Raw genomic sequence first — 19026 nt, 5'->3', positions numbered from 1 at the left:
GTCCACTGGCAATACTGCTTCTAGCTGTTACCTTAGGACCATGCCTGCTGAACAAGCTGCTCTCGTTTGTTCAGGCCTGTCTAGAACGGGCAAACATTCTGTTTGTAGGCCAGCAACAAATGCTGTAAACCAAAAACTGCAAACACAGTCGCAAAAGCCTTCTAAACTCGCCTTGCGAGAATTACTCAGGTTTACCAAACCCCTTTTTCCTTGCCAAGTTACAAGTTTGTACCTCACTGCAGTGCCTATATCTATGACTACCTCATTTTATGGATGAAAAGGAGGGGGGAGATGTAGTAGATAGGGACAGGCGAACAGAAGATCTGGAGATGTGACGGAAAGAAAGACCCTATCCCCCTCTCCTCCTGCAGCACTTTATCTATTGCCCCAAAGAATGTAACCACATCTAACCCAGTAGTTTTCCACTCCTGACTGACCAAAGAGACCCTACCAACACCCCCCGACGTAGCAAAGTCCCCTGAGACTATTTAAACCCATGAGATAAGATAATAAAGGCCTTTCGACCCTCCACCACATTGGTGTTGGCGTGTATTGTTGGCCAAGTAGCCCGGGCGAAGCCGGGCTGCCGTGCTGTTCCTTGCAACCAGGTCACCTTGCCTTCCCCTGAAGGCAACATGAGGCTTGGTTATGTTTTGAACAAAGTACTACTCAAGTAGGTTTGGTTGACTTAGAGAAAGTGAAAGACATAAGAAAAACCATTGCAGAGCAAAATTATTGGGAGATAACCTGTGGTGAGGATCTATTATAGACCATAGCACAGACTGCCCAAGGGGAAGATTGCTGCCATTCCTGTGAGGACGGATCCCCCGGCTCTGCCTGCACGTGAAGCGGACAAAGCTGCACTTCCTCCTCCTCGGCGTCCCTCTGGGAAGCAGCAGTGGAGTGTGCACAGCCTGTCGGGCCCCCAACCCCAAGAGCTGATCTCTTTAAATAAAGGCATTTTAAAGGAGAACCACCTCCTGCCCATTTATTACAATGGTGACACTGTTCTATGGGTTTAAGGCGGAGATACACTGTCGAACATAGATGATAGGTATTGACACGATATTGTAAACAGACTGTATGTAACTTTTGATATAAAATGTGAATCCTACCCAAGGCAGCAGGCAGAACACCATGGCCTGCTTGTTAGACCGAGTGTGACAGGTCAAAGAAAAAATGTTATAGATAAGAAAAAACCAACAACCTTGAGAAGCCAATCCTGTGCATTTAAGACTCCTTCTTTGGCTGCATGGACGAGGAAACAAAGACTTTTACACTCTTGGGGTCATCCCAGCACAACAGGCCCCGAGAGGCAGCATCAGGGGGCACACGTGGGCTGTGCCACCAGCGCCTTTCCCTGGAGAAGGAAAAATCCAGCTCTTCCCTGCTGAGACAGCGGTTGAGAGCAGAGGGAAAACTCATCCTTCCTGAAAGGCTGCACAACCATAGGAAGACATTCTGCCAAAATGAGACAGAGCTCTGAGGGAAGCAGGCACGTTCCCATGGCGACCAGTCCAACTGCACCAGGAGCCTCCACGTGTGTCCACATTGTTCTCCCCGGGCTGTTGGCACGTGGCCAGTGGTTGTCCAATGACATCCGCCTGACTGGCATTGTTCTCCAGGAAGCCTGGAGCTCTCCTTCGCCAAAGTTCCCCAATCTGGACCCTGCAGAAATCTCCTCAATTCCCCTCCAAGGGGACCTCAGCACAGCAGTGACCTCACAGCTCTTCTCCCTCTGCTCAAGAATCCCCCACGGGGACATTCTGCTCTCTCCTCCATGGGCACCAAGCAGCAAAACTCCCGAGGAAAATCTTCCCCCGTGGATCCTGCGGCTCCTTGGCTGAGGTCCAGAGCAAACAACCAAGGCAGTGGCCTGAAGTGTTTTCCCAGCTGGCCCACACTTATCTACCAGATGCACATTGTCCCTGAGGAAGAAGAGGTGCAGAACCCTTCACTAATGGCCTGGAATGTCCAACAGCAATCACAGCCATGGACAGCTCTCGGGAACCACTGCACTGTGGATTTTCCTTCCTGGAAGGCCAAGACTGGGAATGTCCTGCTGGTGCCTCAGGGCCTGGCTGAACAGGGCTTGTCAGAGATGCTGCCAGGGCACCGACAGCCCTGCTCCTCACAGGGCACCTCTGTCACCCCGTCAGCTCCCGGGGCATTGCCCAAGCCTCAGCCCTGCCTGCAAGGTGATCAACAGGCGATCGGCGCTGCCCAGCGCTCCCAGTGTCTCCAGTGGCTGCACATCCCAATCACCTGCTGCCCTTGACTCCAAGTCCTCCCACATTCCTCTTTTCCCTGAGTCTGGGGTCCCGACGGCCCTGGAAGAGGGGTCGGTGCCCACCGCTGTTTCCTCAAAGTGCCAGAGCGGGAACAGGGGCAATTCTGCTGGGGCCCAATGGATTTTGGCATGGACTCAGCTCTGGGCTGGCCAAAGGGAAAGCTCTGGGAGGGAAGGGGCAGCAGGAGATGGGTATATTAAAAATTGTGGGAGGTTCTCACTCAGGGAAAAAATTATGATGTCTGGCTCTAGATTAGAAGGTTGAAGGGTAGCTTTATTAAAGCAAAACTATATTACTTTCCTATGCTATTTAAAGAGATAATATCCTATTCTACATACTTACTTACTTAACTAGCTAATTAATAAACTCGTGACTCTGCTGGGAGTCCGAGACACGATTGAACTTGATTGATCATTGAACTGAAAGAAATTTTACTAAATTTAATCACGCAATCACTTCAGGCAAACAATCTCCATGCCACATTCAACTTTGGAAAACAAACAAGCAGAGATAAAGATTGTTTTCTCTTCTTCTCTCTGTGCTTCTCCTGAAAGAAAGAATTATGTCTCTCTGTCCAGAGAATGTGAAGGTCACAGATGGGGGAGCTGGCTCTGGAGGCTCTAGGGGGATGGATTGTGTTGGACTGGGGGCTGTCCCCACCAGGGTCCATCTGCTCTCAGCCACCCCATGCACAGACCACCCTGCACCAGGCAGTCCCAGAAAGGCCAAGACTGGGAATGTCCTGCTGGTGCCTCAGGGCCTGGCTGAACAGGGCTTGTCAGAGATGCTGCCAGGGCACCGACAGCCCTGCTCCTCACAGGGCACCTCTGTCACCCCGTCAGCTCCGAGGGGCTGCCTGGGGACAGGTGCCCACTCCCCCATGGCCCCTGGCACGGGCCCATCCTGCTCAGGGCCAGCGCTGGCCTTGGCTCAGGGCCAGGGCCATGGCCCAGGTGCTCTGGGAGGGCTCAGGGGCTGCAGGTGTGACAGGATGAGGGGCAGGGCAGGGCACGTTCCCCTCTGGACACTGCTCTGGGGATGGAGCTGGGACGGGTCTGGCACCTGCAGGGAAAGGGATCTGGGGCTGTGCGGATGTGGGAATTGTCACCGCTGAGCCATGGCCCAGGCCTCAGCCTTGGCTGCAGGTGATCAGCATGGCCCAGGGCTCCCAGTGTCCCCGGGACGGGAGATGCCGATGCCCCAGCTGATGACATGTCCCTGGTTCCCCTTGTTCCCCACATGTTGGGTTTGGGGCCGGGCTCCGCTCTGGGCTGTCCCACAGGGAAAGCTCTGGGAGGGAAGGGGCAGCAGGAGATGGGGGATCTGGCTCTGGGGGCTGTGGGAGGATGGATTGTGTTGCACTGGGGGCTGTCCCCACAGGGTCCCCAGGTGCCTTTGGCTCCCTGCCTGCCCCCCTGCCCCCCCAGGTGCCTGGGCCCCTCCAGGGGCAGCTGCCCCGGGCAGGAAGCTGGAGGGATGCCGGGCAAGGGGGCTGGACCCGTGCCACAGCTGGGCTGGGGTGGACTCTGGGCCAGGGCTGGGCTTGTGGCCAGGGCTGGGGGCTGTGCCAAGCCGGGCTTTGGCCTGGGGGCTGGCAGGGAGGGTGCAGGGAGGAGTCCCGGCAGGGATAAAGGTGCTCCTCACCTGCTGCAGCCTCACCCAGCGCTGCCCGGAGCCAGAGGAAGATGAAGGTGGCTGTGCTCAGCGTGGCCCTGCTCTTCTCCATCCTGCTGTGCCCCCCGGCTCAGGCCCAGGTGAGGCACCCGCCAAACGCTGTCCCCACACCCTGCCCTTTCTGGCCTCCCACCCCACCCTTTCGCTCCCTCCTCTGTGGCCCATTCAGGGTCCCCAGCCGCCCTCCCACTGACCATTCCCAAGGCCTTTCCTTCCATGGCCCCCCTCCATCCTTTGCCTTTCTTCCTGGCCTCGGCAGAGGGGTCCCCCTGGACAATTCCCTGACTCACCCCCACTGCCACAGCATCTCCCAGTCCCGTGGGTTTTGTCCCCTCCCGTCCTCGTCCTTCTGTCCCCACCAAGCCCCTGCCCTGCACTCCCATGGCCCTGCACCGCAATTCCTTTCTCCTGCCCTGGGCCTTTCACCCTGCTCCTCCCACACCCCAGCCCTGTCCCCTGGGCCCTCAGCTGAGCCCACATCAGTGACTTTGGGTCTCCCCCACCTCAAAAAGATCTCCTGGGAGTCCCTGAATTCCCATCCCTCTGCCCCCACCCTGCTCCCTGCACTCGTGTCCCCCCACAGCCCGACAAGTTCCAGTGCAGTCCCACCCTTTGTTCTCCTTCCCAGGCACCCCTGGAAGAAAGCCAAGATGATCTCGTGAAGGTGAGTGGGGTGCTGGCATTGGAGGGCATCCCCTCAGGGGACTCGGGGCCAGTCCCCCCATCCGGACATCCCAGTGACCAGCGAGGTGACGTGGTCCCTCTGAAGGTGGATTTAAGTAATGTGGCCGTGGACAAGCCTCTGGTGGGTACCACGAGTTCTGCCGGTGTCAGACCCTCCCCTTGCATGGCCTCCAGAGCCCAGGCCATCCCAGTTTGTCCCATCCCAGCCCAGTGCCCCCATTGCATCGCTAACTATTCCTTTGTCCCCAGCCCCGGGTGGCTAAAAAGCTGGTGTCTCTTCTGCGACCAAAGCGCCTGGCTGCCGCTCTCCATGGATAGGTGAGCGGATGGTGGTGGTCCCCCGACCCCCCTTTAATCTGTGATTTTTGAGGGGAACTCTGGAGTGTTCTGGGTTCGCAGTGTTTGGGGCCAGCAGAGGGACAGAAATGGGGCTTTCACTGATCCATTTCCCTGGGGTGCTGGACAGAGCATTTCCCAGGTGTTTCCTGGCATTTGGGGAGCTCTGGGGAACCCCACAGTCCTGGTGGGGGCAGGGAGCTTCTCTGGCAGCTTTTGGAGCTTCCCAGGGCTTTGGCGGTCTGGATGCTCTGTGGATCTGAGGAGCCAAATCCTGTCCTGGGTCTTCCCAGGGCCTCAATTCATTTCTCCCTCAGAAACAGGGCTGGGCACAAGGCCCCTCTCCATTCCCAGTGGACACAGGGGATCACCTTTTTGGGCTCTGTGTTTTAGCATTGGAACTGTTGGTGAACACTATGACCTTCTTGTCCCCCTCCAGGACCATGAGGAGATGATCATCCCTGGAGGAGTGGCCTGATCCCCTGTGAGCCCTCAGCCTTTTTCCTAAAATGAGCAATAAAACCTTTCAGCAAAGTTACGCTCTGTGTCCGTGTGTATTTTACAAACAAAACCCCCCAGATCTCCAAGAGGTTTCACCCAGAGCTGTTGTCCTGTCCCTGCGTCCATCTGCCCACCCCATCTCTCTGTCACTGTAACCTCCATGTGGGAACCCAGGACATCCCTCTGGCTGGCCTGGCTGTCTTGAGCCCCTGGCAATGGGCTCGGAGACCTTGGCACAAAGTCAAAAACACCTGTGGCTTCAATTTTAGCCCATGGAAAAAACTGCCAACCTTACGTGAAAAATTACAAGCCACAAGGATTTGAGTAGTGTGGTAGTTGAATTAACACAGAGTGAAAAAGTAGAATTTTGGGGTGTTTTAGAATGTGCTTAAGGGGTTACAAGATGGAGGGATTTGGTCGTGTCCTGACCTTCTTCTCCTTCTTCTTGCCCTCCATGTCTTGGTGTGATGGTGACATTTTTCTATTGGTTTAAGGTAGAGACACACCGTCCAACATAAATGATAGATATTGGCACGTTATTGTAAACATAGCACACGTAGTTTTTAGTATAAAATGTATACACCACCCTAGAGGGCAGACAGAATGCCATGGCCGACTTGTTAGACAGAGCTCGGCAGGTCAGAGAAAGAATGTTATAGACAAGAGAAAATAAACAGCCTTGAGAAGCCAAACCTACTCATTCCAGACTTCTTTGGTTGCTCGGGCTGGGAGAAAAAGGACTTTTACAATCTTGGGGTCACCTTGACACTCGGACCCTGAGACTTTGGCATCCCTCAGGGCCTCGTGGCTACCAGGGATCATGGTGGCACGCTGTGGCATCACCAAACCTAGGAGACATTATGGCACTGCTGGGCCTCACAGAACTTCGTCGCTGCAACAGGCCCCCAGCCGGGTAAGGATTAGCACTGACTTCACGATTCACAGAAGGCTGATCAATCTCTTTATTATATATATCATTATTAAGAAACACATTGCTTTTATAGACAGCTACGATACTGCTGGACCTAATTGGTCCTCCAATCATGACACCATCACCATTGGCTAATTAGGAAATCACCCTTTGGTAAACAAATCTCCACAACACATTCCACATGTGCACAACAGGTGCAGCAGGCTAAGATAAGAATTGTTTCTCGTTCTTTTCTCTGATCTTCTCACAGCCTTTCCCAGAAAGGCCTGGGAAAGTTGTGTGCTGCTCTCTGTGGCCAGAGAACTGCTGCCACAGAACCATGGATCCCTTGGGATGCTGTGGGGCATCACAGAAGAAAGGCAGCCCGGCAATCTGTGGGGTCTCACGGAATGCAGAGGCACCTGGACACAGCAGGGCCTTCTGGAACCTCTCAGGTTTCTGTGGTCAAGATGACCCCGAGATCGTAAAAGGTCTTTTCCTCCCAGCCCCGAGAAACTAAAGAAGAAGTCCAGATGCGCTGGTTTTTCTTCTCAAGGCTGTTTATTTTCTCTTATCTATAACATTCTTTCTCTGACCTGCTGAGCTCTGTCTAGAAAGTCAGATCGTGGCATTCTGTCTGCCCTCTAGGACGGTGTCCACATTTTATACTGTAAACTACGTGTACTTTATTTATTTATGATTAATTCCCCATGATATCGCCTACGTTGGACAGTGTGTCTCTAAACCAATAAAAAGTGTCATCATCACAGTGAAAGATGGAGGACAAGAAGAAGGACACGAAGGACAAGACACACCCAAATTCTGCAATCTTGCCTCCTGAACCCCATTCTAAAAAACCCCCAAATGCGACTTTTTCACCCTGTGTTACATTAACTCAAACCCTGGTGACCTGTAAATCTTCACACAAAGCCGGCAGCTTTTCCCATGGGCTAAAATCAAAGCCACTGGTGTTTTTGACTTCCTGCCAAGGTCTCTGAGCCCCTGCCAGGATCTCAAGACAGTCAGGGCAGCCAGAGGGATGTCCTGGGCTCCCACAGGGACCGAGGGACCACTGCGAGACTCAGGGCCCCGTGGGGCCCGGGGATGATTGAGACACTGCAAGGCCTCATGGAACCAGATTCATGGTGACACTGTGAGGGTTCGTGGAAGGAAAGGGACCCTGGGACAATGTGTGACCCTGTGGCACCAAAGAGACCCTGGGACACTGTGTGACCCTGTGGCACCAAAGAGACCCTGGGACACCAAAGGGACCCTGGGACACTGTGTGACCCTGTGGCACCAAAGGGACCGTGGGACACTGTGTGACCCTGTGGCACCAAAGGGACCCTGGGACACCAAAGGGACCCTGGGACAATGTGTGACCCTGTAGCACCAAAGAGACCCTGGGACACCAAAGGGACCCTGGGACACTGTGTGACACTGTGAGGGTTCGTGGAAGGAAAGGGACCCTGGGACAATGTGTGACCCTGTAGCACCAAAGAGACCCTGGGACACTATGTGACCCTGTGGCACCAAAGAGACCCTGGGACACCAAAGGGAACCTGGGACACTTTGTGACCCTGTGGCACCAAAGGGACCCTGGGATACTTTGTGACCCGGTGGCACAGAGAACCCTGGGACACCAAAGGGACTCTGGGACACTGTGTGACCCTGTGGCACCAAAGAGACCCTGGGACACCAAAGGGACCCTGGGACACTGTGTGACCCTGTGGCACAGCCCCTGGGACACCAAAGGGAACCTGTGACACTTTGTGACCCTGTGGCACAGAGAACCCTGGGACAACAAAGGGACCCTGGGACACTGTGTGACCCTGTGGCACAGAGAACCCTGGGACACCAAAGGGACCCTGGGACACTTTGTGACCCTGTGGCACCAAAGGGACCCTGGGATACTTTGTGACCCGGTGGCACAGAGAACCCTGGGACACCAAAGGGACTCTGGGACACTGTGTGACCCTGTGACACCAAAGGGACCCTGGGACAGCAAAGGGCCTCATGGAACCAAGCGCACTCAGAGACACTGTGGGGCCTTCTGGTTCTCAGTCTCTTCTGACACTTGGGTCCCTCTACAAAGACACAAAACCGGGCAGCCTGAGCCTGTTGATCCAGGATATTCCCATCTCCATGGGAGGACAGCCCTGACATCTGTGGTGCTGTGTGTTCCCTCCGCTCTCCGAGGGAACTGAATCCCACAAGAGACACCGACCCCTCTGGCAGATGGCACCACAGGGCCTCCTGTGGGGTGGGAGCAGAGATATATCTTTTGTTCCATCATGTTCCTCAGAGCCCATCCAACCAGGAGTGTTTCCGAGGATGGGGCATCCACCAGGTGTCTGAGAAACCTGTGCCAGTGTTTCACTACCCTCAGCATCAAAAATGTCTTCCTTATCTCCTCTCTGAACTTATCCCTTCTGCTTTAAAACCATTTCCCCTTCTCCAGTTGCAACAGGCCCTACTAAAACATTTCTCTTCATGTTTCCTTGAAGTCCTGCAAGGTCACAGTGGGGTGTCCCCACGGTCTTTTCTGCTCTGGGCTGAACCAGCCCATCTCTGTCGCAGAGGTGCTCCATGAAATGCAGTGAAAAATCAAGAGCCCACAGTTCCAAAAAAGATTTGTAGGGACAGTAATTTTATTACAGCGCTGGGCGCACGTGGGGATCGTTCCCCTTCAAAGGAATGTGTGCCCCTGAGGATTCCCCAAACTTTTTTAATTGCCCCTTACTAATTTACATATGCATAGAATTTCACAGTAGGTTCATGGATATTCATTCTGCTGATTTCACATTACAACTTGCAATTTGCAATGAGTCCTTGTACAGAGAACTCTCTAATCCTTTGTCCATCTCTTGCAGACTTAGCTTTGGGTTTTTTCTTTCTTTCAGAGTTCAAGGGGCCCCTCTTATGTCTCCAGTTTGGAGATTCGCAGTCTTTCTCCTTGGCTGGGACAGTTTTACAAGCACAGCAGAGTTAGCAGAATAAACAGCATATTTTACCCATGTTAGCAAGCTACTACACGGCACATTTCACCTAAATCCAAATGGATTTCTACTCCGTTAAATTTTTCCACTGTTTCACCCAACCCTTTGGAGCATCTCAGCCTCCTCCACAAGTGCTCCATCCAGTCTGGACCTTTCCTGTGCTGAGGAGCCATTGTAAATTGTTCATGCAAAAGGACCAGCCAGTCGAAGAGGGGAAATACCTCACTGCTGAAATGAAATGCTGCTGAGATGGAGGGACAGTTTCTGCACAGCTCACCCACAGCCCTGGGGTGGGCAGGGACGCTCCCAAGGGACGCCCAGAGCTGGAGGCCAATCCAACTGCACCAGGAGCCTCCACGTGTGTCCAGATTGTTCTCCCCGGGCTGTTGGCACATGGACAGTGGTTGTCCAATGACATCCCCCTGACTGGCATTATTCTCCAGGAAGCCTGGAGCTCTCCTTGGCCAAAGTTCCCCAATCTGGACCCTGCAGAAATGTCCTCAATTCCCCTCCAAGGGGACCTCAGCACAGCAGTGACCTCACAGCTCTTCTCCCTCTGCTCAAGAATCCCCCACAGACACATTCTGCTCTCTCCTCCATGGGCACCAAGCAGCAAAACTCCCGAGGAAAATCTTCCCCTGTGGATCCTGCGGCTCCTTGGCTGAGTTCCAGAGCAAACAACCAAGGCAGTGGCCTGAAGTGTTTTCCCAGCTGGCACACACTTCTCTGCCGGATGCACATTGTCCCTGCGGAAAGAGAGGTGCAGAATCCTTCACTAATGGCCTGGAATGTCCAACAGCAATCTCAGCCATGGACAGCTCTCGGGAACCACTGCACCGTGGATTTTCCTTCCTGGAAGGCCAAGACTGGGAATGTCCTGCTGGTGCCTCAGGGCCTGGCTGAACAGGGCTTGTCAGAGATGCTGCCAGGGCACCGACAGCCCTGCTGCTCACAGGGCACCTCTGTCACCCCGTCAGCTCCCGGGGCATTGCCCAAGCCTCAGCCCTGCCTGCAAGGTGATCAACAGGCGATCGGCGCTGCCCAGCGCTCCCAGTGTCTCCAGTGGCTGCACATCCCAATCACCTGCTGCCCTTGACTCCAAGTCCTCCCACATTCCTCTTTTCCCTGAGTCTGGGGTCCCGATGGCCCTGGAAGAGGGGTCGGTGCCCACTGCTGTTTCCTCAAAGTGCCAGAGCGGGAACAGGGGCAATTCTGCTGGGACCCAATGGATGTTGGCATGGACTCAGCTCTGGGCTGGCCAAAGGGAAAGCTCTGGGAGGGAAGGGGCAGCAGGAGATGGGTATATTAAAAATTGTGTGAGGTTCTGACTCAAGGAAGAAATTATGATGTCTGTCTCTAGATTAAAAGGTTGAAGGGTAGCTTTATTAAAACGATACTATAGTGCTTCCATATGCTATTTAAAGAGATACTATCCTATTCTTCATACTTACTTATTTAGCTAGCTAATTAATAAACTCGTGACTCTGCTGGGAGTCCGAGACAAGGTTGAATTTGATTGATCATTGAACTGAAAGAAATTTTACTAAATTTAATCAGGCAATCACTTCAGGCAAACAATCTCCATGCCACATTCAACTTGGGAAAACAAACAAGCAGAGATAAAGATTGTTTTCTCTTCTTCTCTCTGTGCTTCTCCTGAAAGACAGAATCATGTCTCTCTGTCCAGAGAATGTGAAGGTCACAGATGGGGGAGCTGGCTCTGGAGGCTCTAGGGGGATGGATTGTGTTGGACTGGGGGCTGTCCCCACCAGGGTCCATCTGCTCTCAGCCACCCCATGCACAGACCACCCTGCACCAGGCAGTCCCAGAAAGGCCAAGACTGGGAATGTCCTGCTGGTGCCTCAGGGCCTGGCTGAACAGGGCTTGTCAGAGATGCTGCCAGGGCACCGACAGCCCTGCTCCTCACAGGGCACCTCTGTCACCCCGTCAGCTCCGAGGGGCTGCCTGGGGACAGGTGCCCACTCCCCCATGGCCCCTGGCACGGGCCCATCCTGCTCAGGGCCAGCGCTGGCCTTGGCTCAGGGCCAGGGCCATGGCCCAGGTGCTCTGGGAGGGCTCAGGGGCTGCAGGTGTGACAGGATGAGGGGCAGGGCAGGGCACGTTCCCCTCTGGACACTGCTCTGGGGATGGAGCTGGGACGGGTCTGGCACCTGCAGGGAAAGGGATCTGGGGCTGTGCGGATGTGGGAATTGTCACCGCTGAGCCATGGCCCAGGCCTCAGCCTTGGCTGCAGGTGATCAGCATGGCCCAGGGCTCCCAGTGTCCCCGGGACGGGAGATGCCGATGCCCCAGCTGATGACATGTCCCTGGTTCCCCTTGTTCCCCACATGTTGGGTTTGGGGCCGGGCTCCGCTCTGGGCTGTCCCACAGGGAAAGCTCTGGGAGGGAAGGGGCAGCAGGAGATGGGGGATCTGGCTCTGGGGGCTGTGGGAGGATGGATTGTGTTGCACTGGGGGCTGTCCCCACAGGGTCCCCAGGTGCCTTTGGCTCCCTGCCTGCCCCCCTGCCCCCCCAGGTGCCTGGGCCCCTCCAGGGGCAGCTGCCCCGGGCAGGAAACTGGAGGGATGCCGGGCAAGGGGGCTGGACCCGTGCCACAGCTGGGCTGGGGTGGACTCTGGGCCAGGGCTGGGCTTGTGGCCAGGGCTGGGGGCTGTGCCAAGCCGGGCTTTGGCCTGGGGGCTGGCAGGGAGGGTGCAGGGAGGAGTCCCGGCAGGGATAAAGGTGCTCCTCACCTGCTGCAGCCTCAGCCAGCGCTGCCCGGAGCCAGAGGAAGATGAAGGTGGCTCTGCTCAGCGTGGCCCTGCTCTTCTCTATCCTGCTGTGCTCCCCGGCTCAGGCCCAGGTGAGGCACCCGCCAAACGCTGTCCCCACACCCTGCCCTTTCTGGCCTCCCACCCCACCCTTTCGCTCCCTCCTCTGTGGCCCATTCAGGGTCCCCAGCCGCCCTCCCACTGACCATTCCCAAGGCCTTTCCTTCCATGGCCCCCCTCCATCCTTTGCCTTTCTTCCTGGCCTCGGCAGAGGGGTCCCCCTGGACAATTCCCTGACTCACCCCCACTGCCACAGCATCTCCCAGTCCCGTGGGTTTTGTCCCCTCCCGTCCTCGTCCTTCTGTCCCCACCAAGCCCCTGCCCTGCACTCCCATGGCCCTGCACCGCAATTCCTTTCTCCTGCCCTGGGCCTTACACCCTGCTCCTCCCACACCCCAGCCCTGTCCCCTGGGCCCTCAGCTGAGCCCAGATCAGTGACTTTGGGTCTCCCCCACCTCAAAAAGATCTCCTGGGAGTCCCTGAATTCCCATCCCTCTGCCCCCACCCTGCTCCCTGCACTCGTGTCCCCCCACAGCCCGACAAGGTCCAGTCCAGTCCCTGCCTTTGTTCTCCTTCCCAGGCACCCCCGGAAGAAAGCCAAGATGATCTCGTGAAGGTGAGTGGGGTGCTGGCATTGGAGGGCATCCCCTCAGGGGGCTGGGGGACATTTCAGCTCCCCCATCCCATGCTGGCACCTGGGACATCCCCGTGACCAGTGAGGTCTCCTGGTCTCTCTGCAGGTGGATTTAGGCGATGGGGACGTGGATGTGGACGTGCCTCTGGTGGGTACCACGAGTTCTGCTGGGCTCAGACCCTCCCCTTGCATGGCCACCAGAGCCCAGGCCATCCCAGTTTGTCCCAGCCCATCCCAGTGCCCCCAGTGTGTCTCTCTAATGCTGCCCTTGTCCCCAGGACAAACTGGATGAAAGGCTGAAGGAACTTCTGCGGCTGAAGCGCGCCGTGGCTGCCTCTCTGAGGGTCTAGGTGAGCTGTGCCTGCAGGGACAGGGCTGGGGACAAAGCCCATCCATGGCCCAGCAGGAAACACCAGTGGTCACCTTCTGGGCTTTGTCTTTCAGGGTCAGAAGGAGCGGTGTCCTTTTCCTCTCCAGGGGAATGAGGAGATGATCATCCCTGGAGGAACCCCCTGAACCCTCTGAGCCCTGGGCCATTTCCCCTGAATAATCAAGCATCAATAATCAATAAACCCTTTCAGCATAGCTTTGCTCTGTCTCTGCGTGTGTCCATGCCTCTGGATTCCTCCCTGTCCAGTGGTCCAGGGAAGTCAGGCCAGGACTGGGCTCTGCTGCCTTGGCACAGCCCGTGCTCTCCCCCAGACAAATTGTGTGTTGGGAGTTGTGCAGGCTCCAGGGGGAGTGGGTTGAGTAGGTTGGTGGGCGTGCAGGTGCTGAGAAAGGCTGCAGCTCACCATGAGTGTTGTAGGAATGGCCTGGGTTGAAAAGGAAAAAAATAAATTCAAAAGAAGGTTTCCTTTAAACTTTTTTACCCCAAAATTCTTTATTCAATCCAAAGAATTTAACGGTTCAAAAAAATCTTAATATGTCAAAAGCATGTTGAAATTATTTATTGGTCTTGCAATCTGGTTCCCTGGTGGGATTGGGTCTGTCTGCAGGGCTCTGCAGGGCTGTGGGGTCTCCTCGCTGAGGGGCCCTACACGGTCACCTGTAGTGCCTGGCCACGGTGGGGTAGAGCCACCACGGCGTCCTGGAAAAGGGCGAGTGCTTCTCCCTGGCTCTGGGCTCACTCTTGGCCGCCGGATCCATCGGCTCCAGCAGGACTTGGGTGAATTTCGGGCCGGGCCGGGTGGATCAGTTGTCCCCGGCCGTCCTGGGAGCTCACCAGGGGCTCGGTCGCGTTCCCTGACTCCAGCTCCAGCACTGAAGGAGCCGCTGGTGCCGGCAGCACCCCGGGGAAGCCTCACAGCAGAGCTGGCACAGGGCATTGCCCGGGCAGAGGGGCAGGGAAAATGTCTTGGCCACGAGCCGCAGAATGGCCAGAAACCCCCTGGCGCAGGAGTTCCCCTCCCCAGCAGGTTTGAGGCAGATTCGGGTCGCATCCCTGCTGTCCTGGCAGGGAAATTCTGGGCACAGGGCACAGAGGGGTCTTCTCCACGGGGCTCCCAGGTAACACCGAGATGCTGTGGGGGAGCTGAGCCCTGCCTGAGGGCAGCCCCAGCCCAGCAGGAGCCCGGCTGACACCGAGCTGCTGGCCATGGCTATCTCAGCGGCAATGCCGTGCCAGGCGTGGGGAACAGCTTCCCCTCAAATAGGGAGAGCTGAACCTTAGAGCCACTTGCTCTCCTGCTGGAACGGTGTCGGTGTCAGGGGGTGGACAAAACAGTCGAGGGAGGCCTTTGGTGTGAGATTCTGAAGAAAGTTCTTTCATCAAAGGGATCTGGAACCGAAGAGCCCCACCCTAGTATGCTCAGGATTTTATCCAGCACCTGAACCGGTTGTAGTAGATAGGGACAGGCGAACGGAAGATTTCGGGATGTGATGGAAAGCAAAAACCCTTCCCCCTCACCCTGCAACACGTTATCTATTACACCCAGAACATGTAACCACACTTAACCCAGCAGTTTTTCACTCCTTACTAACCCTAGAGACCCTACCTTCTCCCCCCGACGTAGCAAAGTCCCCCGAGGATATTTAACGCCATGAGATAAGATAGTAAACGCCATTTGACCATCCACCACATTGGTGTCAGTGCGTGTTGGTGGCCCAAGTTGCCTGTGCAAGACCAGGCTGCCGTGCTGTTCCTTGCAACCAGGTCACCTTGCCTGCCCCTGAAGGCAACATATCTGGTGTTGAAACCCGGGAGGATTCACTCTGGTAGCGGGTGTTGCCTGGACGAGAGACAACAGCTGGAGCGATGAGACCGAATTACCGCTGGGGGAGACGTCCCCAGACCCGTGGTTTGTCTTCGACGCCATCGCAAAGGTCGTGAGTGTGATTCATAAGCAGTGGGGTATTAAGTGCAGACTCAAGGACTTTTATCTTGCTATCACGAGGCTCCTTGAGCTTGGGGCAATTGAACGTTCCGTGGATATATTACATCCGGAGGTATGGGAGAAATGCACAGCCATGCTGGCTGAGGACACGAAATCCTCAGGCAGTGGCAGAAGCCTTAAGGCATGGGGCAGAGTAGAGAAAGCCCTTCGTGGAGCATTAGAAGAACAGGAGACATGGAGCACAGCGCGCACGTGTTTATTGGTTACACCCAAGCTAGGGGTAGGAGCAGCAACACAAACCGCTCCTGAGGGCGATCTGCCCAGGAGCGGGGATCCAGGGGGGGCCTGACGTGTCACCCCCCTCCCCAAGCCAAATCCCAAACCTTCCCGTGGAACCTTCCCAAAAATCTGTGAGTTCCCCATCCGTCCCGCCACCGCCGGTCAGCAATTCGGCGCCGGAGGTGCAGCAGCACGTGGAATCCTTTTGGCAGGGACTGGCGAAGGAGGCCACAAACACAGAAACCGGGGCTCAGGAAGAGATCCGAGCCGTGCCATCCCCGTACCCTGCTGCAAATAGTGCCAGCAGCCAAGGAGATGGGTGGGGCGTGGGCGGTCTCGGCACGAAAAGCCTGGAGGCGCGGGGTTTTACGAATGCGAGTATGCGGGAGAAAGAGAAGGAGAATGGCAGAGGGCTCGGAGCCCATTGGCATCTGTGCCAGAGGCTGCTACCATTTAAGGGAGAGACCTCCCCCTGCGGGAGGCAGGGCTAGCCCGGGGGGCAGAAGCGGTGCCACCCCTCAGCGGAGGAGCGGGGCTGGAGCCGCACAAAAAAGGCACCGAGCCCCAGAAGTGCACTGGCATTCCACTACCGACTCCGAGTCCAGCAGCAGCTCTGGCAGCTCGGAAGAGCTGATGGAAGCCAGGTGGGACTCTGAAACGGAGGGAACAGAGCCAATGCAATCTAAAACAAAATCGACTAAAGCTTTAAGCCGCACCGAAAAGCAATCACAATACATACCAGCCCATTTTACCAACTGGGGAGAAATAAAAATAGCCTGTGCTGAATGGTCCCCTGCGGCTGCCATCCAAGCCTTCCCAGTGAGGATCACCGGCCCGGAAGGGAACCAGCAGAGGGAATATACCCCGGTAAACCCAAAAGATGTACAGTCAATTGGCAAAGCCATTTCAGAGAAAGGAATCAATTCGGCCATGGTCTCCACCCTCGTCGATGGTCTCTTTGGTAATGACGACTTGCTTCCCTTTGATATTGAACGAATAGGTCGCATGATACTTGATGGTGCACGAATGATTGTGTTTAGGAAGCAATGGGAGGATAATTGTACAAGGCTATTAGCCCAAGCATCTGGAGCAGGACAACCGCTGCACGGCTCGAGCTTATCCAGGCTGATGGGAAAACATGATGATATGATCACGCCTCTGCAACAAGCCGCACAGATGCAGGCTGAGGAGGTCAGGGCGACCACTCGGGCTGCTAGGGAGGCTATTCGTGCCGCCTCTCTAGTCGTGGCCAAGCCGTCGCCGTGGTCCACCGTGAGGCAGGCGGAGAGTAAAAGCTTCACGCAGTTTGTGGATCGCCTGCAGGCAGCGATAGACTCCTCTACCCTGCCTGTGGAAGCAAAGGCCCCGTGGTATCTGACTGCTTGTGCCAGCAGTGCAACTCTGTCACCAAGGATATCTTACGTTCCCTGCCAGCCGGAGCCAGCCTGGCTGACATGATCAGACATGTAGCAAGGGAAGAGCACTTAACACCCATTCAGGCAGCCATCCACACCCTGACCAGCGCAATGGCATGCTTCAAGTGTGGTGAGGCAGGTCACATCGCGGTGAGCTGTCCCCAGCCGGCACGGCAGCTCGCCACGGCACCCCACCCCAAGCACGCTCGAGAGGAGCCTGTTGGGGCTGTGGGAAGAAGGGACACCTCGCCATGGACTGCAGGTCCTGACCCCAGGGAAATGGGAAAGGGAGGGGGCGCGCGGGCTGCACTCAGCCTCCTCCCACCGCGAATGCAAGGCGGCCCATCTATGGCAAACCCCAGTGGGGCTGGGGGCCCTTATACCTCAAAACCTTGCCCTCAAACGTCACCAACACCCCGACCGGCCACGTAGATGCCTTCCAGATTGGCCACTTAGCCGATTCAGACCCGAAACAAATCTTTTGCATGCTAAAAGCTACCTTTCTATCCTTGAAAAATGCAACCCAAACCTAACTGATTCCTGCTGGCTTTACTACGATGTAAAATCCCCTTTATATGAAGGGATCGCTCTAAACACCCCCTTCAGCTACTCCACAGCCAACGCTCCCCACCAGTGCAGATGGGACACTCCCCGCAGAGGAATCACCCTGAGTCAAATCACAGGCCAGGGCAAATGTTTTGGCAATGCAACCTTAGCAAAGCGGAAAGGCAACCTCTGCACCGAAGTTGTCAAGCCCAACAGAAAGATCAATAAGTGGGTGGTCCCATCCATGTCTGGGATGTGGGTTTGTCAGCAATCTGGGGTGAGTCCTTGTGTGTTCCTTGCCAAATTCAATGACTCTATTGACTTCTGTGTCCAAGTTCTGATTGTTCCTAGGGTCCTGTACCACTCAGATGAAGAGGTATACCACCTTTTTGAAGAACCCGGCAGGCTCCACAAAAGAGAAATAATCACAGGTATAACTATCGCAATGCTGCTCGGCCTGGGAGCAGCTGACACAGCCACGGGTGTCTCAGCCCTCGCGACCCGACACCAAGGACTTTCTCAGCTGCAAATGACCGTCGATGAAGACTTGCAGAGGATTGAGAAATCCATCTCCTTTCTAGAGCAATCAGTCTCCTCGCTTTCAGAAGTGGTCTTGCAGAACAGGCGAGGACTGGACCTCTTGTTCATGCAACAAGGAGGACTGTGTGCAGCCTTGAAAGAGGAATGCTGCTTTTATGCAGACCATACGGGAGTCGTTAAAGACTCCATGGCAGAACTCCGAGATAGACTGGCTCAGAGAAAGAGAGACAGGGAAACCCAGCAGAGCTGGTTCGAATCCTGGTTCAATCAATCACCTTGGCTCACCACTTTAATTTCCGCTCTGGTAGGTCCACTGGCAATACTGCTTCTAGCTGTTACCTTAGGACCATGCCTGCTGAACAAGCTGCTCTCGTTTGTTCAGGCCCGTCTAGAACGGGCGAACATTCTGTTTGTAGGCCAGCAACAAATGCTGTAAACCAAAAACTGCAAACACAGTCAGTCGCAAAAGCCTTCTAAACTCACCTTGCGAGAATTACTCAGGTTTACCAAACCCCTTTTTCCTTACCAAGTTACAAGTTTGTACGTCACTCCACTGCCTATATCTATGACTATCTCATTTTATGTATGAAAAGGAGGGGGGAGATGTAGTAGATAGGGACAGGCGAACGGAAGATCTGGGGATGTGACGGAAAGAAAGACCCTTTCCCCCTCTCCTCCTACAGCACTTTATCTATTGCCCCAAAGAATGTAACCACACCTAACCCAGTAGTTTTCCACTCCTGACTGACCAAAGAGACCCTACCAACACCCCCCGACGTAGCAAAGTCCCTCGAGACTATTTAAACCCATGAGATGAGATAATAAAGGCCTTTCGACCGTCCACCACATTGGTGTTGGCGTGTATTGTTGGCCAAGTAGCCTGGGCGAAGCCGGGCTGCCGTGCTGTTCCTTGCAACCAGGTCACCTTGCCTTCCCCTGAAGGCAACATGAGGCTTGGTTATGTTTTGAACAAAGTACTACTCAAGTAGGTTTGGTTGACTTAGAGAAAGAGAAAGACATAAGAAAAACCATTGCAGAGCAAAATTATTG

At 55.2% G+C, this 19026-nt stretch overlaps 1 long non-coding RNA gene across 1 annotated transcript; it reads left to right on the top strand.

Annotated features, from left to right (window-relative positions):
* The first annotated feature begins 10337 nt into the window (after window positions 1-10337).
* On the top strand, window positions 10338-13445 carry LOC146764657 (uncharacterized). Its single transcript, XR_014950683.1, has 5 exons — window positions 10338-12258; window positions 12807-12842; window positions 12967-13008; window positions 13139-13210; window positions 13305-13445. It is a non-coding gene; the product is annotated as an uncharacterized LOC146764657 (long non-coding RNA).
* Window positions 13446-19026: the final 5581 nt, after the last annotated feature.

The sequence above is a fragment of the Lonchura striata genome, chromosome 32 (genome assembly GCF_050655825.1).
Source record: "Lonchura striata isolate lonStrDom1 chromosome 32, ASM5065582v1, whole genome shotgun sequence".
NCBI lineage: Eukaryota > Metazoa > Chordata > Aves > Passeriformes > Estrildidae > Lonchura > Lonchura striata.
This window is presented reverse-complemented; position numbering and strand designations above follow the sequence as displayed.